At 41.5% G+C, this 23,543-nt stretch overlaps 1 protein-coding gene across 1 annotated transcript in view; it reads right to left on the bottom strand.

The window, feature by feature from the left end:
• LOC131464476 (phosphatidylethanolamine-binding protein 4) overlaps positions 1 to 23,543 on the bottom strand; it is a 74,165-nt gene that overhangs the window by 16,672 nt on the left and 33,950 nt on the right. The window lies entirely within an intron of this gene.

Below are 23,543 nucleotides of genomic sequence, written 5' to 3'. Positions count from 1 at the left end.
TTCATGAGATAATTGTGATTTAATCTGCCCTGATGTGGCCTTTAAAAACTGCTGCAATGATGAGGCACTGAAGCAATTACACTGTAAACAAAGTAATGTCCTGTGATTTACTGTGAACACACACACACAACATACGCCACTGATTTTAACACATCGTCGTGCAGTCCATGGTGTGATCTTCATTTTGTTTTTGAGTCAAATAATTGACTTTCAAACTATTTCATGCATAAATAATCGTCTAAAGAGTCTTTTATTGAGGGACGAGTCAAAGCGGCGCAAACAGAGCGTGAAATAAAAGAACATGAGAGTCATTAGTTAGTCAAAACAAAATGTCACTAAACTTTTTGTATTACTCATACTGGGCATACCTGCTCTCTTAGCTGTGACGGTGAATCACATGCAGAGATACACCATATGGACGCCTGACTGTGACACAAACAGGGACAGTGATGACGTATTTAAATACAAATAGAGTACTTTAATATGGAGTCGGTTCCTCTTTTGCAGCTACAACAGCTTTTGCTCTACTTCCAAGACTTTCCTCAAGATGTGAATTTGTGTCCATTTGCGTCATTCTGTAGAGTTCTCCATGAGGTCAGACACTGTCCCACAATCTCTGTTCCTCAAGGTTCCCAAACCTTAGTTGACATCAAATTCAAGCACTTTCCAGGACCAATTCCCTCAAATTCAAAGACCGAATATGCCAACATCTTAAAATGGGAAGGCAACTTGTAAGAGCCGCTTTGCCCATGGTAGAAAAAAACCCCATTATGATACTAAACCAGGAACTAGAGGGCAATGAGTGGGGCTGGGAGAGAGGGCAGAAAACATGTGCTCTGGTAAATGACCTGTGGAAAAGAGAGACACTGACCCAAGGCATTACTGAAATAAGCGGCTGCCTGGTAGTATGTGGATTTTTTTATTTTTTTTTTACATATTAAAGAAATCTATATATCTTTAGGTATATTTAGATGTCCAAACAGTGTTGAGCTTAGGTTATTTGGTTTCATTTGCTCATTTAGTGCACATTTGCACATCTGTTTTAAAAGTGTTTTAAAAAGCAAACCCTTAAACCGGTTTACTGGTTTAATTCCAGTTCAGTATCACCGCACTTAGTGCTTCACTAGGCGATGACACCATCCATCCATCCATCTTCTACTGCATTCTACATGAGTGTCATGGGGGGTCAATAGGGTGAAAGGTGGGGTCACACCCTGGACAGGTCACCAGTCTATCACAGGGCCACATAGAGACAAACAACCATCCACTCTCAAATCAAATCAAATCTTTTTTTTTTTTTTGCGTTTTTCAGAGCGAAACGTCACAGCTGACGGCGCCGACAGTTTGCCTCTGTGTTTGTCTTCATACTGAAGTCGCGTTTGATCCCAAATCCCTGAAATCACCACTGTGAGATCACTGTGGTCCAGTGTCTTAACTGAACCATCTAGTCTGTGCTTTATTATGATTAAAAGATGAAAAATCTGTCATTGTGTGTGTGTGGTCTCCCACATTTTAAGATTGGAAAATCCTCTTGTGAACATTCCTACCATTCCTTAATGCATTCACCTGTTTGAACATTGTATTAATTCCTTATTCTGTTAAGGGTGTGTTGAAAGGCCCTTCAAAATGAAATGGATTATCATCATTATTATATTCTAATTTCTTCAGAGGAGCTGGTTTTAACACTTTGACAGCAGATCTAACTTGTCTAAGTCCAGCTGCAGTGTTACAACACTTCGTCCTGCCTCTTCCTGCTGTTCATCGTAGCCCAGCTTGCCCGTGCGTTGTTTCACTGGCTAATCTCACACTCTGACTCAGACAAAAAGGCAGAAAAGGATCCCAAACATCCTACACGTTATGAGCAATGAATAATTCTGAGAACTGGAAGGAAAAAAAAGAAAAAAAACGTTCAGCAGCAGTAGCAGCAGCAGCAGCAGCAGCAGAAGAGCTTTTCTCTTTCTCTGTGGGTCACGCAACAAAGCCTCGCACACTCCAAACCAGCAATAATCGACATCACTTTCTATCATCGTACACATGATGAATCAGAGCGATATTATGAAATTCCTAAAAAAATGGTAATTGACGGGACACTGACTCGTACCTGTGTTTGTATATTTGTCAACTGTTGAGCATCATAACTCAAAACTAAAGGGAGGATTTTGTTTGTCAAGGTCTAATGAAGGAATGATTACATTTCACTGGTGATCCAGATTTGGATCCAGATTCATGATTCTTTTAAAACGAAAGCTAATCTTGCGAGGTAAGGTGAGGTAACTGTACTGACAATGTGCTTTCTCTAGATCAGGGGTGTCAAACGTACGGCCTGCGGGCCAGAACCGGCCCACGAGAGGGTCCAATCCGGCCGGCAGCATAATTAAATTAAATAAAGCACATAAATAGGATTGAATGTTTTACCTCAGATTTACTTATCTGATATTTTATCACGATATTTAATCGGCATCGATATTGCAACAAAATTTTTAACAGATCAGCCAGAAAAGGACTTAAGTAAAAGTATATGACATTTACTGTACTTAAGTATCAAAAGTAATTTTCTGATATAAAATGTAGGATGTTAGGATTGAGCCATGGCGGCTCATTGGTAGGGCAAGTTGTCTTTCAACTGGAAGGTTGTGGGTTCAATTCCTGGCTCTCCTATAGTCTATATGTGTCCTTGAGCAAGACACTTAACCTCAAGTTGCAGTGTGTGAATGGGTGAAAACTATAGTGTAAAGCAGTTCATCAAGACTAGAAAAGCTCTATATAAATACAGACCATTATCAACTCTTCTTCTTCTGATTTTATTTGGTAGTAAGTATATATACTTTGTTACATTACAACACTGCTCTTTAGTTATTATGCAGTAATTGTTAACATCTCCAGGGCTCGGGGAAGAAGAAGATGAGCTGTGTGTTTGTGTAATGCGTCGACACAACTTCCGCCCGGAATCCTCTGACAAGAGCCAGTACAGTAGGTAGGAGTCTTTGAGGAGGAGGTGGGTGGGAGCAGGGGTGCGGTTTCACCAGGAATACCCACTTGCCCAACAACCCTTCTTCTCCTTCTGAGTGGGTGAGTGCTTCCCTTTGTCAGCAAGAGTTAGTCACGCACCTACTTGTGTATCCACCCCCCCCCCCCCCCCCCACCCCCCCCACCAGCCCTTCTCCTCCCAGTACACCCTGTAAACCCACACCTACGACGATCAGCACCCACGTCCTTCTAATGCAGTTCTGAGAGCATCATTCTCCCTTTCACTTGCAGTCAGGCTAACAGACGGGGAGAGAGAGCATGACAGATGGTGTTCACAGCTCTATTTCTGAGGCTGGACTTGTACCGCCACAGCGCCACCCCACTCGCTCCCCCCCCCCCGCCTATTCCACTCAAGCCAAGTGCTTATGACTGCCTGCTCATCGCCGCCTCAGTAATCAGCCCATTCATTTGCAGGGTTATAGTGAATTAAAAGTCTGTGTCTCACAAGGAGCCTCAAGGTTTAGAGGGTTAAACACGGTTTTTCTTTTGGAGTGGAAGACGGAATCACACGACGGGCTCCAGTTAAGGGACTTTTGACAGGGATAAAAATGTTGAATATTCTTCATTTCTAATCATGTTAGGAAGTGACTGATCTGCCTCTTTATAAATGGGTAATTGTAGCATAAACAGAAGGCAACAATTATCTGGGGCGGCCTTCTAAAAATCCGACATGTGCATGGTTGCGCAGTTCCAGCCACCGAACCTGTGCTACCTCACATCTCTGCTGACATTCAGGAGAGCCTGGAGACAGTTTTGATCATTTCTTTGTCATATGGAGCATAAAAAAACAAGTAAATATTCATATGTAAGATGATGAAATGTCAGAAAACCTGTTTTAATTCATAAAAAACACCTAAACCAGTTAACTGATGATCCAAATAGTTGTCAATCGATTTAGTACTTTAGTTATTAATCTGTTAATATTCAATGAATTGTTGCAGCCCTACTCATTTTGCATTTATTCAGTGATTTTCAATAAAGCAACTCATTATTTAGTTTGTATGTTTCATGTGAAGAACTTTAAAATGACTATGTCAGTTGGTGTGAATGGCCCTGACCTAAGTCTGACAATCATTTCTGGATCTCTGCTGACCTTCAGGAGAGCCTGGAGACAGACATGATTAAGAAAGTTATAATTAAAGGAGGAATTTACCTACATACTGTATATGCTTTATTTGACCAGCTAAAAGGCTAATTGAGATAAGGAAAACACAACACTATAAAATATGGAAAAAAAATGACAGCCATACTCCAAGACCTCCTGGGACCATTCAGCTTTTGGGTGCAGGACATGGGACACTTACATGTGATACACACAGGATTTGACATGTGCACTTTTTAATTACAGTAACTCCTAGACCATTTGTGATGTACAGAAAATTAAAAAACTATGGACTGGCGATCTGTCCAGGGTGTGACCCCGCCTTGTGCCACCTATGTCAGCTGAGATTGGCACCCTGTGCGACCCTCATGTAGAGGATAAAGCGTTGGAAGATAGATGGACCGATGGATACCGGAAAGCAGAGGAATAGAGCTTTGCGCACATATATTGTCATCACGGTAGCCGTCCAATCACAGACAAGATTTACCAGCGTGTCACAGGTTTGTGACGTCAGCTTCTCAGTACCGTAAATCCGTAAAACGGTTGAATAACTGCCAGGTGTCGAAAGTGAAAGTTATCTTGGAAAAAAAGGGGCAGAAGAACTCACTCAGACAATTCTACAGCCATAAAATCAAAATAAATCCAGGTGGCCCTGAATATCATGATGGACATAAGAGGGTTAAAGTGCATCCTGGATGGGACTCCTGAAGATGTCAGTTGGGGTGATTGGCCCCAAGCTGAGTCAGACTTGGGTTGGGCATCCAGAGTCTTCAGATCTGATCATGAAAACCACATTTTGGTGATGCAAGTAGTCACATTCTTTCTCTCAGCTGATCGGATCACTCAGGACGGATGTTTAATACCAGACCTGAGTGGGGCTTTAATGGTATTTGAGCCTGTGTTGTGTAAAAACCTAATGGCTTTGAGTCTGGGGTGAACGTTGGTAGAGAAACCTAATGGTGATCAGCTGAGCGGAGTGGATTCACTCAGCGGGACACATGTGAAAGCCAGTGGGGGGGAGTGGGTCGAGTCGTCCCTGATCTGCTTCACTGCATCAACAAATTAACCCACTTAACAATGGCCTGCTGGACTAATGGCTTTAGTAAAGAAACCCATTTGGCTTTGGTAATGAACTGAGCTGGAAATATATAAACAGTCCAGTTATTAAGTGAACTCCAGCCGTCACCGACTTCGCCCGACACACCGTGATGTACCAAACCTTCCCTCCCACAGTCCTGCTCATTAGCAAGAAACCAAACCACATTACTCAAACCACTGACTTAAGAAGCTCATTATCGAAACCCGTCTATTTCGCTCTAATTTGCATACATTACAGACTCGCCTGAACCAAGTGGCCGTGCCGGCGGTTTGGTCACCTCGTTCTCACCGAGCAGATTGGGCCTAACAGGGCAGCGCACGGGGCAAAGTGAGAGCGCATTAGCGCGCTAATTTCCCCTCAACCTGCCTGCTGCTGCTTCCCTTACAGCCACTGTGTGCTGATGAGACTGTACTTTAGCGGAGGGAAGCCCTAGCCTGAGAGTTCCCAAGGTAACAGTCGGTTTGAGTGGGGGCTGGCTGACTCATTTGAAGGGAATCCTGGAACCTGAACAAGGCTGCTGCCCACTCGACACACCCCCAGCTTCATCAGCGCAGGCAAACGAGGCACTGACATGTCCCCATATAGGGCTTCCCACTGTCGGGGGTGGCACTGGAAAATCCCAGACTACAAGTAGCACGGGTAGACGAGGCCTCCATGGCGACAGTAAAAGGATGGGTGATAAAAGAGCAGTGTGCCTGTGCTGGTTTGGATTTTGATTAACACGTGCGGGGATGGGAGGGGGGATATATATATACACGGGGGTGGGAGAGGAGAAGATTAAGCTTATTAAACAGTCAAAGGCAGAGAATTAAAATAGTTTTTTGAGGTGTGAACAGTGACACAAACTAAATGAGTACTCAGACGTTGAAGGCTGGAGCGCTGAAGAGGAGGAGGAGGAGGAGAAGTGAGAGGACGAAGGAGGAGTAGGTGGACAAGAGAACGAACTCTTTACCCACGCAATTAATCTAATTATTAAATTAAGGAATTAAAAGCGATCAACAGGCGTGTAATTGACCGTCTAATTAGTCCAAGGTCAGCTGGTTCTTTTGACTTTGGGGGAAGTTAGGGTCCTGAAATCCCCGAATTTGACTATAATTAACAAATTAATGAATAGCTTCAGATCAGGCTAAAAATACAAGAGACGGTTCCATGTACAATTAACCCAACACTGTCCTATTTTTAAATATAATCCAAAAGACAAAACAGTCAATTCTGGCCACCGACCAAAACGGCGTACTGATAAAAAATCTGCCGTTAACTAAGAGAAGCCGTTTGATTTGTTTCATGTGTTGATAACGCCACGGTTCATTCAGTGTCTTTAGTCATTAACAACAGAGAGCCGGTACAAAGGGATTTAAGAGGCAGCATTACTGTTTTGAATCACCGCGTGTTTAATTCTTCTATTATAATTGAGGCAGCAGCGAGACAGAGGTTACAGTAACTGCTGGAAACCTGTCCCACTTCACAGAAAGGTTAATGAACCTTACAAGTCCTATGGGAGATGGAGTACGCTGTTAATTTGACAAACGTGGGAAATAAATGCTTTTATGCTTTTATTGACGGTGACCAATAGCGGCCTTTGCTGGAATGAAAGGTTTTAGTCTTTTGGGTGCTTTGCTACGAGGCAAAAACAATAATGTGGAATGCATTTGTTGGAAGAAACTAAGTACATAATTGTTTGAATAGCAATTTCAGGCCAAAAAGCATCTTCATTATTAATTCCTACTTTTGGGGGGGGGCGAGGGGGGGGTGGGGGGCATATATACTGTGCAAAAATGTACAGTAACCTAATTCGTGTTATGAAACAGCCGTCCTCGCTGCGAATGCATTTGTGGGACTGAGGGGATTTTTTAAAAAGCAGCGTTTCAAAAAATCTACATATTTTCACATTCCATTTGGAGCAACCGTTGGTCTGGATTTCATTTTAACAGGGCACTAAGGGTTTTCACATTTTCACACACACATCGACAGCCGGAGAGTGTGCACCAGCGTTAGCCCAATATGTGGTTAGATGGAATCATTAGAAAACGTGGCTGCGATAGAGCTGATCGGGACAGAGGTTTGTACGTTGTAGTCTGATTTAAGAGATTAAATGGATAATCTGCTTCCCAGTCAAAGAAGGTGATGGAGGCAGGAATCAGAGAGAGACTTACTTAAATCAAAACCTGCCGTCCGAGTTTAAAGCACACAGTCTAAGTATTAGGCACAGATGGTTCTATTATATCATTATATAAAATATCAGTATCAGCCAAAACAATAAAAGCAGTCACCTGTTTTAATGAGTTGATACTAAGCATCTATACAACAGCTCGTTAGTTCAACAGTATATAAAGTTGCTTATAACAGCAAATGCAATATTCATTTTATGAACAATTTCACACTTAAAGTAAAGTCTGCTCTAACATGATGTAATTGAGTGTTTTTATTTTGTGACATTACGCACTTTTACTTTTAAATAATTAAACACACCTTGACCAGTGATTAGTATAAAGTTTAAATCCGGTCTAATGCAGAGGTCAGACGACACGATCTTTTGGTCTGATACAATGCAAATACAAATTAGGTGGACATGGCGTCATACAATGTGTGCCGCGACCAATCATCATGACCGACGGGATGACTTAAGGAGGTAGAGGGGCTGGAACATTAAGTGGAGCTAGAAAGAAGATGAACAACGGTGTCTGAAGTGGTGTCTATGCTCGCTGTACTGGGTCATGAGAGGAGAACAGGTTGCTCCGTTAATTCCTGAGCAAAAAAGACGCAAAGATCCTGAAAACATGCGCTCATTTCCATCATTTAGCAAGGAAATCTCAATATTTAACAGAGAAGTCTGGTGTATGTAGGCACAGCACTGCTGAAAGCCGCCGATTGGAGCCAAATGACAACCCGTTCAGCCGCATGACCGTGTCAGACAGAGTCTGAGCTCCGGTCGTGCAGGAAGTACTGAACGATTCTGTGAACAAATCTTTTTAATTAACTGAGTCTAATGAGGTTAAGTTATTTTCATTTGGCAGAAATTGAAGATAAAATAATTCAAAATAATAAAATAACTTTTTTTGAGATGTAGGAGTCAGGTCAGCTCTATGGAAGCGAGCATTTTTGGACCACCATGTTGTTAGCACAGTGCACTTTTTGATGCTAACTGAAGGCTACACACTCGGAAAGGAAGAGTGAGGTGAGTGATCCAGCTGAGGCATGAATTTCACACACTGTACCGTAAAAATATACATGTATTAAACTTAGAAAACCCTACCTAACACAGGTTTAACATGACTTCCCCCTGTAGATGCATCAAAGACTGATGTTATAAGTGCATTTTTACATTTAAATCATATATATGAATATAGTATATATTTAAATAAAACTGGCCTCTTCTTTTTGATACCTTCTCTCCACCGAGCCAGCTCTCTCTCTCTCTCTCTCTCTGTCTGTCTGTGTCTCTCTATCTCCCAGTGATCCTATGGGCACTGTTTCCTGAGCTCAGTGTTCACAGTGTTTGCCAGAGGAACACAGAAGAATCCGAGCTCCACAATCCCTCTTAACCTTTGACCCCGGCTTATTGTTACCTGAGAGCAGCGCTGTGGCAAACATGCTGTACAAGTACTGCACAGCCCTGCGAGCTGTTTATGTTCTGCAAGTATGGAGGGCAGGGGAGGAGGGAAGGAAGAGAGGGAGCTATTTAATCCCCCCCAAAGGAACTCCCCTCTCAACTCGTATCGTGAACTCGCAGGCAAATCACGTTGCTGCGGGGCACACCACACACACACTGCTGTCTTTTTAATTTCATCAGCTGAAAGAAATCTATACAGTGCTTTGGAATCCGACGGAGCGGCTGAGAGGAGTGAACTATACGGGCACCCTGGAATGTAAACAGGTTTCACACTGACTGTAGCATAAAAATACCACATTGTAACAAACCTCTCGGCTATGATAATGGTCAATAGCACAGATCAGAGGTCTTAGCACATTTCACGGCTGTTGGTCCGACAGCATATCAATAAGAGCGTGTTGAACAAATCTGGACAACAGTTCACAGGGAGATTATTCAAGTGGAGCACGGCGTGGACAGAATTTGACTGAACAAACTGCACGGACAAGTGTTTTCTTTGTCATTTTGTAATCTGAGCATCGTCTCCTCAGATTATTGGGGGGGGGGCCAGTGGTGTGCAGAGACATTTTAAGGGGCATGGGACCCCCCCTCAAAAGTATTAACTCATTTATATATTTATTTAGTGCAATAAGCAAACACAGGGTTCCCACACTTTGGTTGACATCAAATTCAAGGACTTTTCAAGGACTTTCCAGGACCAATTCCCCGAACATTATTATTAAGTATCCTAGGTATAAACTGAAACAATGTTTGCCACAGACCAGCCCACAATTTGTGGAGGTAACAAACCCAAAAAAAAAACACGATTACTCAGCAGTTTGAACACTTCTTCTTGTACCCGCTCACCCCTGTGGTGCTGCTGTATACACACAAATGCTCCCTCAGCCATAAATGCTAAAAGCATGTCTTGGTCACAGCATAAATGTTTCAACTGTTTTTGTTCACAAAGCACAAACCAGGGTTCCCACACCTCGTTGACATCAAATTCAAGGACTTTTCAAGAACTTTCCAGGACCAATCCCCCTTAAATTTAAGTACCGAATGTGCTGACACAGCTTAAGATGGGAGGGCAACTTGTTGGAGCTGCTTCTCCCATGGCGTCCACTTTTATTGATTTGCTTGTCCACGCTCTGCATCTGGGCAAATGATTGTCCTTGGGATCTTGGTCAAAGTCAGTCTTTTTTGTTTTGGTGAGACAGAGATCTTGGAATTTTCTTTTCCCAGGCATCACATTGTCATTTGCTCTCTCTTGCTTTACGTTACTCATTGTTCTGCACGGAATCACACGTCAACAGTGGAGTATCTGTTCTGTGTAGGCCTAGTCTACGTACATCAAGCACTGCAGGACATGGATCAGAATCGGTATTTCTTGTACATTTAGACAAGGAATCTGACTTGGTGTTTTGGTGGATTTAAATTAGAAAATAAAAATCTAAGATATAGAAAATGTATACAGTAACATGTAGATAAAGAGCAGTAGGTTAAAAATCTTTAATATTAATATGTTAATATGTTAATATTCCGATTCCGATTGATCTGTAGCTTCCCATACACAATCATCATCATCAAAAAAAATAAATGAATATATAAGGTTACTAAAATTAGTAAAATTGACCCCACAGATTACCAAATTCGGATAAAATTGACCCCAAAGATTACTAAAATTAGTAAAATTGACTGACCAAATGTAGTTGTCGGACAGCTGAGAGTATGAAAGATTTGGAGTAGCTTTTTTTTTGGTTCTATTCACTCACATGTTTTTCAATAATGTTCAAGGACCTTTCACAAACTTTCAAGGATATCAAGGACCTGTGGGAACCCTGAAAAACACTCATGCAGATATTTGGTAATGCCAACACACAAAGTTTCTACAAAATGACAATTTTTTGGGGTCATTATCAGAGTTGATGGCGTGTGCTGCTCAAAATGTAAAAGTTTTAAAAGAAATGGATAAAAATGTCTTTTAAAAACAGTGCCCTTACCTCGCCATGAGGCACAAATGCTTGAAACCGCACTCAAATGTATTCGTGAAAACAAGATTTCCATCCGTACCGACAGATATTCGTCAAAACCTCCTCCTTGATATTTGTATTTTCCTGACAGTATTTTCACTGTCGAGCGAGCACATTACTGCTGCTATTCACAATCCCAGCTGTCACGCCAGTTCGCGCTGTTTGTCCATCAAGCCCCGTATCCTGTACACTACGCGGCGTCGCCGTCTAATCTTATAGTTTAGCATAACTTTTTGGAATACAAACATTCATAATCAGTATGTGGAGTTAGACAGGCCACTATAATATCTGCCAACTTTGCATTCAGAGCTGTCACACTTAATTATCGTGCCAAAATACAGGCAAATACGTTGGCTACGGGAGGCCCTTTGTGAAGTCTTTGTTTTTGTGTACAATTAACTGGCAAGCATGCTATATACTTAAATAAGGGCTATTTTAGGTGAATATAATTGTTAGTGAGTTGTTTTTATCAGCATGCCTCACTCCCCTTTACCGAACCCTATCAGGAGGCTCCCCTATGAGGAAGCGTTTTCCACAGCAACCCCCCACTAACCTTGACATTTGTTCATTTACCCGCCCCCTTTTTTTTTTCCTCCACTCCTTCTGGTTTCCAAGTTTGACGTTTTTTTGTTTTTTTTTCCAGGGGAACAGGTAGGCAGACTCCAACAACCCTCCACCCTCCCCTCCACCTGTACCCTGAAACACAAATTCGCACATGGGGCCGACTGCCAGAGATCCTGCTTTACTGACTGAAGTGGAGTGGCGGGGAAGGAAGGGAAGGGAAGGAGGGGGGGCATGACAAAGACGACAGCTTGTGTGGGGGAACATTGTCTGCGGCTGCGACTAGAAATCTTTTCAGGAAAAACAGGATTTTATACACAATGGTCGTGGGTGTGAAGAAAGGGGGCACATATTAAAAGAAGCGCCTTCATGTGTGCATTGCTGCTGGTTTTTTAAACTGCATTTACATGGACACGATCCAAAATGCTCCCTTTTTTTCTTCTCTCTCTCTCTCTCTCTACTAGGCTACAGTGTGACAGCCTGGATTAAAGAGGGCTTTCCAGGTTGTCCTTCTTTGCTTACAGAGTGATGGTAATTTAATCCAGGACATTTTTTTTTAAAAAGAAATAAAAAATAGGTAGAAACGAGAGGCACAGAAACACAGAACTTTCTTAAAAAGTGAATCAAAAAATGGAGTAGATTTAAGATAAAACTGTGGCGTAAAATAAAAAAATATTTATTTTATTTCTATGGATGATTATTCCCTCGCTGTCCAAGCTGCGTTTACCATAACGGCTCATGTTCTTCACGCAGTGCAACCTCCTCAATCATCTCACCACGGCAACCAGAGCGGGGAGGTCAGTTGTTATAGAGATGGCAAGAGGCTTGGTAGGTTATCAGCTACAAAATAGCATGTATCAGTGTGTGTGTGTGTGTGTGTGTGTGTGTGTGTGTGTGAACGGGGGATGGAGCTGACAATTGAGCGGAGGATTCTTATGTAATTCTCCCTTTAGGTGGCAGAGAACAGTGAGAGCAGCAGCAGCCCACACTGAAGAAGAGCCAGTTTGTTAATAAGATAAGATAAGATGAGATAAAATAAGATAAGTGAACAGAATATCCTGTGACTATATCAAACGACAGGTCGTTCCAAGCATAAAAAGCGCTTTTGTTGTTGCAGCTGATCTGTGGAGAGACGTGAGGACGATGGAGACAGTTGTCCCGCGTGTACCCATGATCCTTTGCACTCGCCGTCTCTACATATGTAGAATAGCGAAAACGGCAACGGTTTTGAAATCTTGTTGATGCCCAAGAGGCTTTGTGTGGAGAAGAATTTCTGTTTCTCCTTGTGAGGAAATGAGACGTGAGAAAATGTGATGAACAAACGGAAAGAAACAACCTCAAAACACTTAGATTTCAATGACAAGACATTGCTTGTGCGTCGTGCAAAAGGGATGGGTTATGTTGTTGTGTGTGCAAAAATAATATAAACTAATTCTAATTATTACCAATAATGTTACTGTTGTTATCACTAAGATGCATTTAAAAATAAGAGCTTTTTTCAGCGTTACAAGATCTCTCACACATGTACCCACAAAAAAAAAAAGGGGCCACACTGACAAACACTTGCAGAGACTGTGAGGAGAGTCAGACGAGCTTCAGTGAGGGAGTGACCTCTAAAAAGCTGAACTCCATGTAGAAGCACCTCTGACATTTGTCTGGCTGTAGCTGACAGCAGGATGAGCGCCGCTCGAAAATGTTAAGCACCTCCAGCTGGGCTTCCATGTTTAGGACTATTGTTGACTCGTACCAGGGGAGGTTTTATGGTTGTAATCAAAAAAAGATGAATGACCTGCACATGCAAACGCCAGAAACACATTCAAGCTGCAAAATATAACATTAACTGTTTGTCTTAAAAAGTGAAAACTTTTTCTAAAAGCTCCTCTATCACTCTGAATTATGTGAACAGTCTTACTTGTAGCATACTGTAACTCCTTCCTGTCAAACAACTTATTTCGTTTTTTGTTATTACTGTTGATACGACCAGTGTTGTAATGTAACAAAGTACTTTGTTACTGTACTTTACTTTGTTCTTTATATTTCTAGCAACTTTCACTTTTACTTATCTTTGTTACTTGTTACTACCAAATAAAATCAGAAGAAGAAGACTTGGTAATGGTCTGTATTTATATAGAGCTTTTCTAGTCTTGATGAGCTCCTTCACTCGAGGACACATGTAGACTAGCAGAGCCAGGAATTGAACCCTTAACCTTCCAGTTGAAAGACTGCAAGTTTGACACCCCTGATATAGGCAATGAGATAAATCCTGGTATCGGCCCTGTTGCATTTTGATTTATTTATATAATTGATTTGCCTAATTCAGTTGTATCCATTTCAAATCATGAGGAAAATAATTACTGAAAACAATCTGTTCCACTTTTTTAAAGCACTTAACACAAAGAACGTTTATGTCAGTTCACGTTTAAACAAAGGACAACAACAGGTGCACAATGTGGCTTCTTTTTTTTTTTGATGATAAAGTTTTTCACTTGTGTGTGTGTGTAAAAGTTTGGGAAACCATAAACAAACAAACTGTTAACCTGGGTTATGAGCATGTTTAGCAACTTTGGAGGGGAAAAGGAAAAGGAAAAAAAAAAAAAAGAAATCACATTAAAAAGGAAAAAATTGTTCAATTCCTTTGCGCCCACCCCCTTGTCATAAGATATGGATGTCCCGTAAGGTTATTTGTGTTTGCTGGGAAATGAAGTGCTCAACTGGATTAAAAACATACTGCATATGTTTGGAAATCTGTTTCCCTGGGCGTACGAGTGGAGTGAGCGAGCGTGAAGCAGCAGCTTGCGTCTCCTCCAAGAGAGAGAGGGCAGACACTCTCATCATTAGCTGGGCTGCAATGTGCTCCTCTACCTGCTCCAATCTGCAGAGCCAGGCTCCACTCTGACGCCAGACAGATGTTCCCAGCACGAGGTGCAAAGTAGCGAGAGGGGAAAAGAGAGTGAGCAGGAGAGAGAGAAAGAGAGAGAGAGGCAGAAGAATGGAAATATTCAGGAGAGTACACAATAAGAGTTTAATTATGAATAATACCAATGGCTCTTTGTTCTCGCAGAGAAGATAGCTATGGTTCATCTGGCCTTTGGGAAATTGTTTTTTTGGCTTCCATATGGGGGCAGCTGTCTGTCAAAAAAAGGAAACGCTTCAAATCGTCACACGCCACAGAAGGGATAATTACGGGATAAAGAACAATGCAATTGTGTATGTTTATTTGCAATAGTGGACCAGTATTTTGCTAAAACAAAGTCACAGACTTTTCTCACTCGTGTTATTAGATACAGTCACAATGTAAAGAACCACATCACAACACTAACTTTGACTCACTCAGGACGTTTACAAGCACAGTTTAATCCAGCTAAGGCCATAGTCAGACTAATTGGTGCTTTTCCATGATACAGTTCCAGCACGGCTCGACTCGGCACGGCTCGACTCAGTTTGGTATCGTTTCTCCTCAGCGTGGGCGGAGGCGTCACAACACTGCTTCATGAAACTGCCGTGACGTGGTTTTAAACGCGACACAAACATACAAACTATTGCCGAGTGACTTGTAAAGCAGTAGAATCAACAACAAGCAATGCTGTCCAACTTTGTGAAGAGAAGTTAAAATGTAAGTTCGGTTTATTGCCAAATTAAATATTTATTGTTATTAGGTTATTTATTTCAGGAGCCTCATTGTACCTGAAATTAAAGTCTGTAACCTGGCTGTGACACAAAAATTAACGATGTTTCAGACTGGGCTCCCTCTCAATAGCTCAATGTAGGCTTTCAGGGGAACTTGTGTCCTGTTCAGGGGTAATTCAAACCCTGGTGTTAGTCTGACTAAAACCTGACTTTTAAAACAGACTTGGTGAAGACAACAGGAAAAAAAACATGGCTAAATCTATACTAGTTAATGTTTGGACTGAATAGGAGATTTCTAAACTGTTAAACCTGATAATTTTGTTCAACTCAAACTGTTTTAGAAAACCTGAACCATGAGAAAATTGCTGATGGGCCACACGGAAGAGTTGTGGCTGGCATTGTTGCCTCACAGCAAGAAGGTCTCTGGTTTCCTCCCACACTCTAAATTGCCTGTAGGTGTGAGTGTGAGACTGAATGGTAGTTTGTCTCTATATGTTGGCCCTGTGATGGACTGTCAGCTGGGATTAGCTCCAGCTCGCAATTCAATTTAAACAACATATTTAAACTTACTTTTACTAAGTTAGGTTTTACAGTGTATTTTAAAGTTCATGGACGTAGCGCTCGACATCATACAACAAGCCGCTAGCTCATCTTGTTAGGTTCTATGACATAATAGGTAAACCAGAAAAACACCTAATACAAACAAGGTAAAACGGAGCATATCGCCACCTAGTGTTCATGCTATAGCGTGACCAAACTGTGCATGGAGAGGCACGGAGTATTTCTTTAAAACAACAAAAAAAAGCTGTACAAATGCAAGGGGGATCTGGGATTGTGACAAAAACACAAACAAATGTGATAAACTGTTTTTTATACTTTTGAAAGCTAAATACTGAATGAAACAATACAACGGGTTCCACGCCTAATAGATTACAGTTAAAGGACATGTTGAGGTGTGGAGCAGATGATCTCTGCAGGCCACAGAATCCACAAACACACGGCCAGCTGGTCTGATACACTCACAATACCTCACTGTTTGTTTTTTTTCGCCTGACCAGCAGCAGAACACAGGCTCTGTCCTCCGTCGGGAGCTGCTACAGCCGAGCTGGATGTTAAAACATGCATAATCCCTCACGCACCATAACAATAACCACAGCACGCTGTGTACAGAGTCGTCCAAGTGGAGAGAAAGTTAACAAACACGTGATAGATTTCAGTCCACAGGCCTTATTGAAGTGAGTGTTGAAATGAAGGGAAGAAAAAAAATAAATAAAAAGACCGTGACTGAGGCTGCAGCTCACTGAGGTCGATCAATATTTTTTTCCTTAAGAATAAAATATAGTTAATGTAGCTTGTCTGCATGACAACTACCATTATATACAATAATAACACATAAGAACCCTTGTTCGAAAGAAGACAAACCTCCACCGAGGCTGCTCAGTTTTCCTTAGTGTCGGTGCCAAATACTGTGTTTAAAAATGGACGCAGTCTTAAGAGTTTCAAAACAAACAAGATTCACAATTTGACTGTTTTTGTCAACCCGGAAATTCACTGATCCATGATGAGACAATGGTGTCCACTCATATAGAAAGATATTTTTACAACATTTCACATCATGTTGTGTTGAAGAAGACCTGAAACTAGTAACTGAAAACATTCAAACACTACCCAAGAAAATGTTTAGTGAAATGAAGCTCATTTTCCCATTGACTTCCATTCAAATTAAGTTATTTTCACCACCAGTAGAATCGGCCCTGGGTCACACTGCGCGTCGAATATCGCGTCAGGGTCCAGTAGTATCTGACTTCACCATCGGGTGGCGGTACAAGTATGGACGGAGGGAATAGGATGCATTCCTACCAAAGAATAAGAGAACGATGCTACACCTCCCTCGGACACGTCTGGTTCGAGCGACTCACGGCTGAAAGGTCCACCGGGCAGAGGAGTCCGGGTGTCAGCCGGTTCGAGGGTCGCCAGGTTGAGGCTTGGATGACTGTCCTTGGTGACTACTTCTTCTGTTGTCAGGATATTTTTTCTGCTTGGTGAGCGGGGCTTAAGACTCAGTGGCGGAGCCAGACTTTATCTTTGGGGTGGCCATGGGGTGGCCAAGGCTATTTCAGGGGTTTAGAGTTAGGGTCATTAGGCAACCACTGTAAAACTTACTTGCGAACGAAGATTTCACTGTCCATCAAGGCTGTTCAATCTTCTTCTTCTTCTTCTTCTGTGGCGATTCTTCTTCTTCTCCCAGTAAGGTGGATTACAACTCTTTGTGGTACATAGCGCCAACTACAGTACAGGAGGATTCAAAATGCAACTGGCTCCTTTTGATAAGACGTGCAGTGGCGTGACATGTCAATCAACTGGGGTGGCACCCGGAGTGGCCAATTAGATTTGGGGGGGGGGGGGGGTATCCGGTGCCACCCTTGCCTCCCCTCTAGCTCCACCACTGTTAATACAGGTGGGTCAGAAGTTCAGTTTGCACATGCACTGTCCATGTGCACCCAACATGCTCTTTGAGCGTGATGAGCACTGGGCACATTGGGAAGTATACCAGGGCCTTTTGTGTTACTTCCAATCTATTTCCTGGGATATATCACAATATCACAGAACCTGACAGACTGAATCCATCCTACATATATCCTGACAATACCAATGGGTGCTTTTTCTCTAGCATGGAAACAGGGAGACATTCCCCTAAATATCAACTGAACTTATTTCTTGCAAAAATCCAAGCACTTTCAATGACCCATGTCGATTTACAAAAACTTTCAAGGGCCTTGAAGAATGTTTCAAGGACCCGTGGGCACAGAGGCAGAGTACCGATGAAAAGTTACACACTGCCGCTGTAAAGTTTCTGCACATTATTAGTGTTAGTTTTTGAGGTTGAGCCTTTAACCCGAGACAAAACCTGAGCAGAGAAACTTCAAACATTATTTAAAAAAAAAAAAAAAAAAAATCCATAAAAACCTAAGGCTGTACATCTGTGCTTAAATGGGATTTCACAGCGATAATGAATACCTCGACTTCCACTCGGAGCAGAAAAGAGCATTAACCGCAGCGCCGCTTTGCAAAACCTCAAATTGCATCATGTCGACTTTCAAACCACCAAAAACTATAATGAGAGAATAAGTATGAACAAGTGAAAGTAACACCCAGCGCTGTGTATTTGTATAAGCTGCCTCTATTCAGATACTAATGATTTGCTTGTTAGAGTAATTACCGCCGCGAGACCACAGTGGAACATCTGCATTGATTCAAACTCTGGGAGAGCACAGAGAGAGAGGGAGGGGCTCACAATCTGGATTTCGACTTCGGGAGCGAGACAACAATCTGTTGATGGTTATTTTGGTAATTGTCCATAATTGATGTAAATCAGGGAGAGTTGCAGAAGATGTTTTTTTTTCTTTTTTTTAAATGACTGTTTGTGTAGCGTGAGGGGGTCAGCGAGGAGACGGGCAGGTGCGATGGAAATGCATATACGGCGTCTAATAATGTGAGTTTGAGCAGACAGTGGACAGCTGGTGGGAGACGACGACATACCCACACACTCTCTCGCTACTGCCGCATTAAATTGTTTTCCACTTGTCAAAAGTGGTGATGTGATACAGGCAGGTAAATAAAACATGTGCGATTCAGTAAACACAAAAAAATACGACTGCGTTACACACTCGGTAAGTTGCGCTCTCCACTAAGCTCCGCCCACACTGCACGGTTTGTGGCCTACAAAGCCTAAAACTCAACAACAGGCCCAACAGCAACAACACACTATTATTTTTATGTGTGAATGTAGAACAGCTGGAAACTAAAAAGCGCTACTGGTGTGTATGGCTGAAATATTTGTATTTAATTGGAATTTGTAACGATTAATCGTCAACTATATCAATATTCAATTTAATCAGTTTGAGGGTTTTTTTAATAAATAAAACAAGATCTCTGATTTCTCTGCCTCTTAAATGTGAATTTTTTTTGTTCCATATACTAAAGAAAAAATCAATTTAGCTAATTATTTCAATGTTTGGGAAACACCTACCAACATTTTCCCGGCATCTGACCAAACAAGTACTTTATATTATACTATATACTTACATAGCACAACAACCTGCTGCTCAAAAGTGTATTAAATGCTTAAATAAAGCTGCTAAAAAAAGCTTAAGGAATAAAATAGAGAGTAGAAACGATAAAATAAGAAATGACACTATAGCTAAGCAGAGCAAGGAAACTGTATGAATTTAAACCACATATATAACAATTTAACCTCATGGTAATAATAACAACAATAACAATCTTAAGAAACATTTTCTCTGTTGAGATTGTGTTTTCCCTTCATATTTCTTGATGTTTCTGTGAAAGCAGAGTGACATTTGTAGGTCTCTAAGTCTATAGTCTGTCAAACCTGTTCCTTGGTTGAGAAATAATCTGCTCCATCTGTTGCTCAGTTTTGTCCAGACAGCCTGAAAACTTTGGGGGCAGATTTGTCAGACAGGACCACAACAACTTATTCAATATGCCGTAAAACTGAAAACAAAATGTTCTGTCTTTTGTTCAAAGCTCTACACCAAAAAAGAGAAGAAAAAAAAGCCACAACAGAGGTTTTTTTCTCTAAAATACAACTTTGTATGTCTGATTCTTCTCAGAGTGATCACTGAGTTATTTCATGAAAAACGCTTGATCTTACAAAGGTAAAGAAAGTGACAGAGACATTTCCTTTACTGACCCTTCTGCTCTCCAAAAATGCATTCATTTTTCTTGTTAATCTCCCTTCATCAGAAAACTGGCTCTGTCAAGCATCACTATCAGACCTGACTGAGGGAGCGTTTGTGTGATGATAAAATTGATAAATTGAAATTGATAATTATTTATTTTTCTTTCCTTCTCCCTCTCTAGGTGTCACCACAGCGGATCCACATGTTTGATATGGCAGAGATTTATTACCCTCCCATTTATCCGGTCTTAGGACTGGCACTAGGTGAAGACTAGAGGTACATTTTTAGACTGTCTAATAACCAGCAATGTGGATTGGGTACCTTGCTCACAGGTTCCCCAGCCCTTGACCTGTCCGAATTCAAACTGGCAACACTCCATTTCCACTAGGCCAGTGGTTCTCAAACGTTTTATACCAAGTATCACCTGAGAAAACATTAAGCTCTTAACAGCATGATCACCAACGTTAAAATACAGTGGTGTAAATAGGCCGAGCAAAGGCAGCTATGGACTTTTCACAGGAGGCAGATAAACTGATATAGTGAAATTAGATTAAGATGGAGCGAGCGATAAGGTGACTCTAATTATTATGATTTAATTCTTTTTTTTTTGTTATCTGTGTAATTTTTTGACGCATACATCACATACCCTGGTATATACAGTGGAACAATATTTCTGATTTTCCTCCAAGTACCACCAGAGGAAGCTCGCGTACCACTAGTGGCACACGTACCACGGTTTGAGAACCGTAGGCTGCCCATCCAGAAATGTTAATAACATGCTAAAGTAGATGTTGATGAATCCTATATTTACTGAGTCTGTACAGTTTGTGGCAATAACAAAACTATGAGACGCTCACAGTCCTCTCTCTGAAGTTCAAGAGGGCTTCGACATGGCTGACACACAGTGAGGAGATGTTTTTTTTTTATACATGACGACAAACAGCTCAAAGCAAGTGAGCACTGTGATACACGGGGAAAGTCCAGTGTGTCCTTGTTCTCTTCCTACTGCTTCCTTAATGAGACCTCAGCTAAAGCACCAGCGCAACTCTTGAGCTTCTTCGCTGCTCTGTCCAGCATGACCTCGCTCACTCGAGGCTGAATCCACAGAATCAAGTGTGTTTATGGATAAAGGATACACACTCATTATGGAAACATCCACAAACTGGGGCAAGGACCTTGGGCTAATTAATGTAGTTTACAGCAAAAGAACATGGCTGTGCTGCTTGCACCATCTGTCAAGTGAGGATCAAAATGCAGATGTATTCGACATTGTAAAAGCACCCCTGACTTAAGAATATTCATTTTCATAACAAAAAAAAAAAAAAAACTCAAACAAACTCAAACTACCATTTAAACAGCAGCCTCCAAACTTTAACAGTTCTGTGGTTCAGTTTAAATTCTCAAAATCTTCTCCGTGGCTCCCTGAAATCATTTGTTTTTATTCAATGGGGAAAACACTGTTTATAAAGAACAACACAATTATGTTGCATTAGTTCTTAACACCTCTTAAAATTTACTGTAAATATTTAACAACTACGTTCAACTTAAGGACTTTGAATTTTCTGTAGAGAAAAATAATGAATGTATTAGTTTATTTTTAATGACCTCACATGGCTGACCTGTGGCCCCTCCCAATTGACTTCATACGGCCCACCACTCAATTTCAACTTGTAATAATTATTTGTGTATATTTTGTATTTTTATACGTCTATTATTTACAGATTTATTTAAAAAAACTAAAAAAAACTACTTTTATTTTGAAATTTTGTCTAATATTGTCACAAAAAGTTTTGAACTGATATCCTCCACCCTGACTGCTTTTTTCCCAAATCGATGGACTTAGATCAAACAAACCCATAGAGAACAAATTAATAATTACAGCAAGTAAATGTGGCGGAGGGCCAATTTGTTTAGTAAGCATTTGAATATTTGGGCCAAAACATCATATCTTCATCAGTGTCATCATCTTCAAGTGCCTTAAAAACGTCTTCAGTCGGAAACAAAAACCCACATTTGCTGCCTTAAACTAACAATAACGTGGATGTTGTCTTTAATCAGCAGCTTGTTACGAAGACAAATCAAGCGAGACATGCACTTGTACTGTTAATATTTATTGTGCATCATTTCAATTTCAAGAATTACTGCTTCTTCTTTGAGCCTAACATATGCCAGTAGTTATTTACTCCGTGCGTACCCGAAAAGATGTAAACACTCAAAACTCTGTCCCACCCTCTCTGTCTACTGTTTCCTCTGTCCTCTCGGTTGGTCATTCTTGCTTTAAGTACATGTAAAAAGCGTATTCTAGTGATTATACACTTATCCAAACATACTTATGGGTAGTCAAATTTAATTTCCCAACAATAAACCCTCCTAAATGTAACACAGAGGACCTTTAACTGGTACACTGACCTAACACTGCACCGCACTGAATCACAAAATCAAACAGATTCACATCTACTCTTGGAAAAACTGCGGTAGTACGATGTCACCTGGCCGCGCCGGTCAATTAAACACCTCCCACTATGGGTTGGCATCACTCAAAAGGCTCATTAACCCTCCTGACCAACCACCAGTCACAATCAGAGAGCCATCACGTCACATTGGCCGGTCCCTTCATGGGCGACGCGGGTCAACACCCACACAAGTGACAGTCAATTGAATTGCTGGAGTGAATGTGGTTTGTCTGAGCACTTGAAAGACATTTGTTTATTCACAGGCGGTCACGCGGGCAGACAGACTTTGCGGGCTTAAAAATAAGAGGCAAAGGTGATGCCTAATGCAATTTTATAAGGTGGGAATTGCTTGTTTTTCTGTGCACCAGCAGCATGTGTGAGTGACATGGAGTAAAGTATATATTAACAGATTTGTGTGGTTGGGGTATATCGTCTCTTAAGAGCTGAATCACAGAATTCTGCCTATTGTGGCGTTACTTAAATCTACGTTTATCCCAGATACATCACATTTGGATTTAGAATGAATGTGCCAGTCACTGTGATACATCGCCGGAGCGTCTTTGTGTGCTACTACTCTTAATCTACTGGGTTGATCTCCCGGTTCCTGCGGGATTATAAAGATGTCTGCAGAACCTCCAAATATTTGAGGCAATCAACAACTCGACGCACATTTTGGCGCAAGAATGCAAGAATGTGAAAACACACAAACGAATGCATGAAAAAGGAGAGAAATATGAAGAGAAATAAGGGGATCGGAGCCGTGCCCATTTCGGGGGTGTAAAATATGGAGAAGTGTGGATCATTGGGGGAGCTGCTCTGCCTGGGGGAACAGATGAAGGGAGGACACTCTGCCAAGATCTCTCCACTGGAGGGGGAGCTGAGGGACTGGAGCTCTATGGGAGAGAGAGTGTGTGCGCCTCACATGCTGCTCTCTCCTCAATCTCAGTCTCACACGCCTGCATTGACACGTCCCAGGCTCTCTGCAGCGGAGGGAAATTGCTGCTGACAGGGCCTCGCAAACTTTCACAGCCATTTAGAAAGACTTACTCCCACACTTTTGTCACAGGCATTTATTGCACGAGATACGCGATATGAAAAAAAATTAACATTTTTTGAACTTGGCATCTTTTTTTTTTTTCTCTTCTTCACCAAGTTGGGCTTAGAAAACCATTCATAATTTTTCAGCCTCGCAATCAGAGCCCCGGTGCAGATGTAAACACAAAGTCATGCCAAGTGAGACGGCGAGATTATGAAAATGCACAATTTCCAAGTTTGAAAAAAAATCACTACTTCATACATTTGCACCAAATGTGTTCTTAATCCGATAAAAAAAAGCCGTCCATGACACC

This window comes from Solea solea, chromosome 8 (genome assembly GCF_958295425.1).
Source record: "Solea solea chromosome 8, fSolSol10.1, whole genome shotgun sequence".
Lineage (NCBI taxonomy): Eukaryota > Metazoa > Chordata > Actinopteri > Pleuronectiformes > Soleidae > Solea > Solea solea.
Note: the sequence above shows the minus strand (reverse complement) of the source record. Positions and strands in the feature narration are given on the sequence as shown.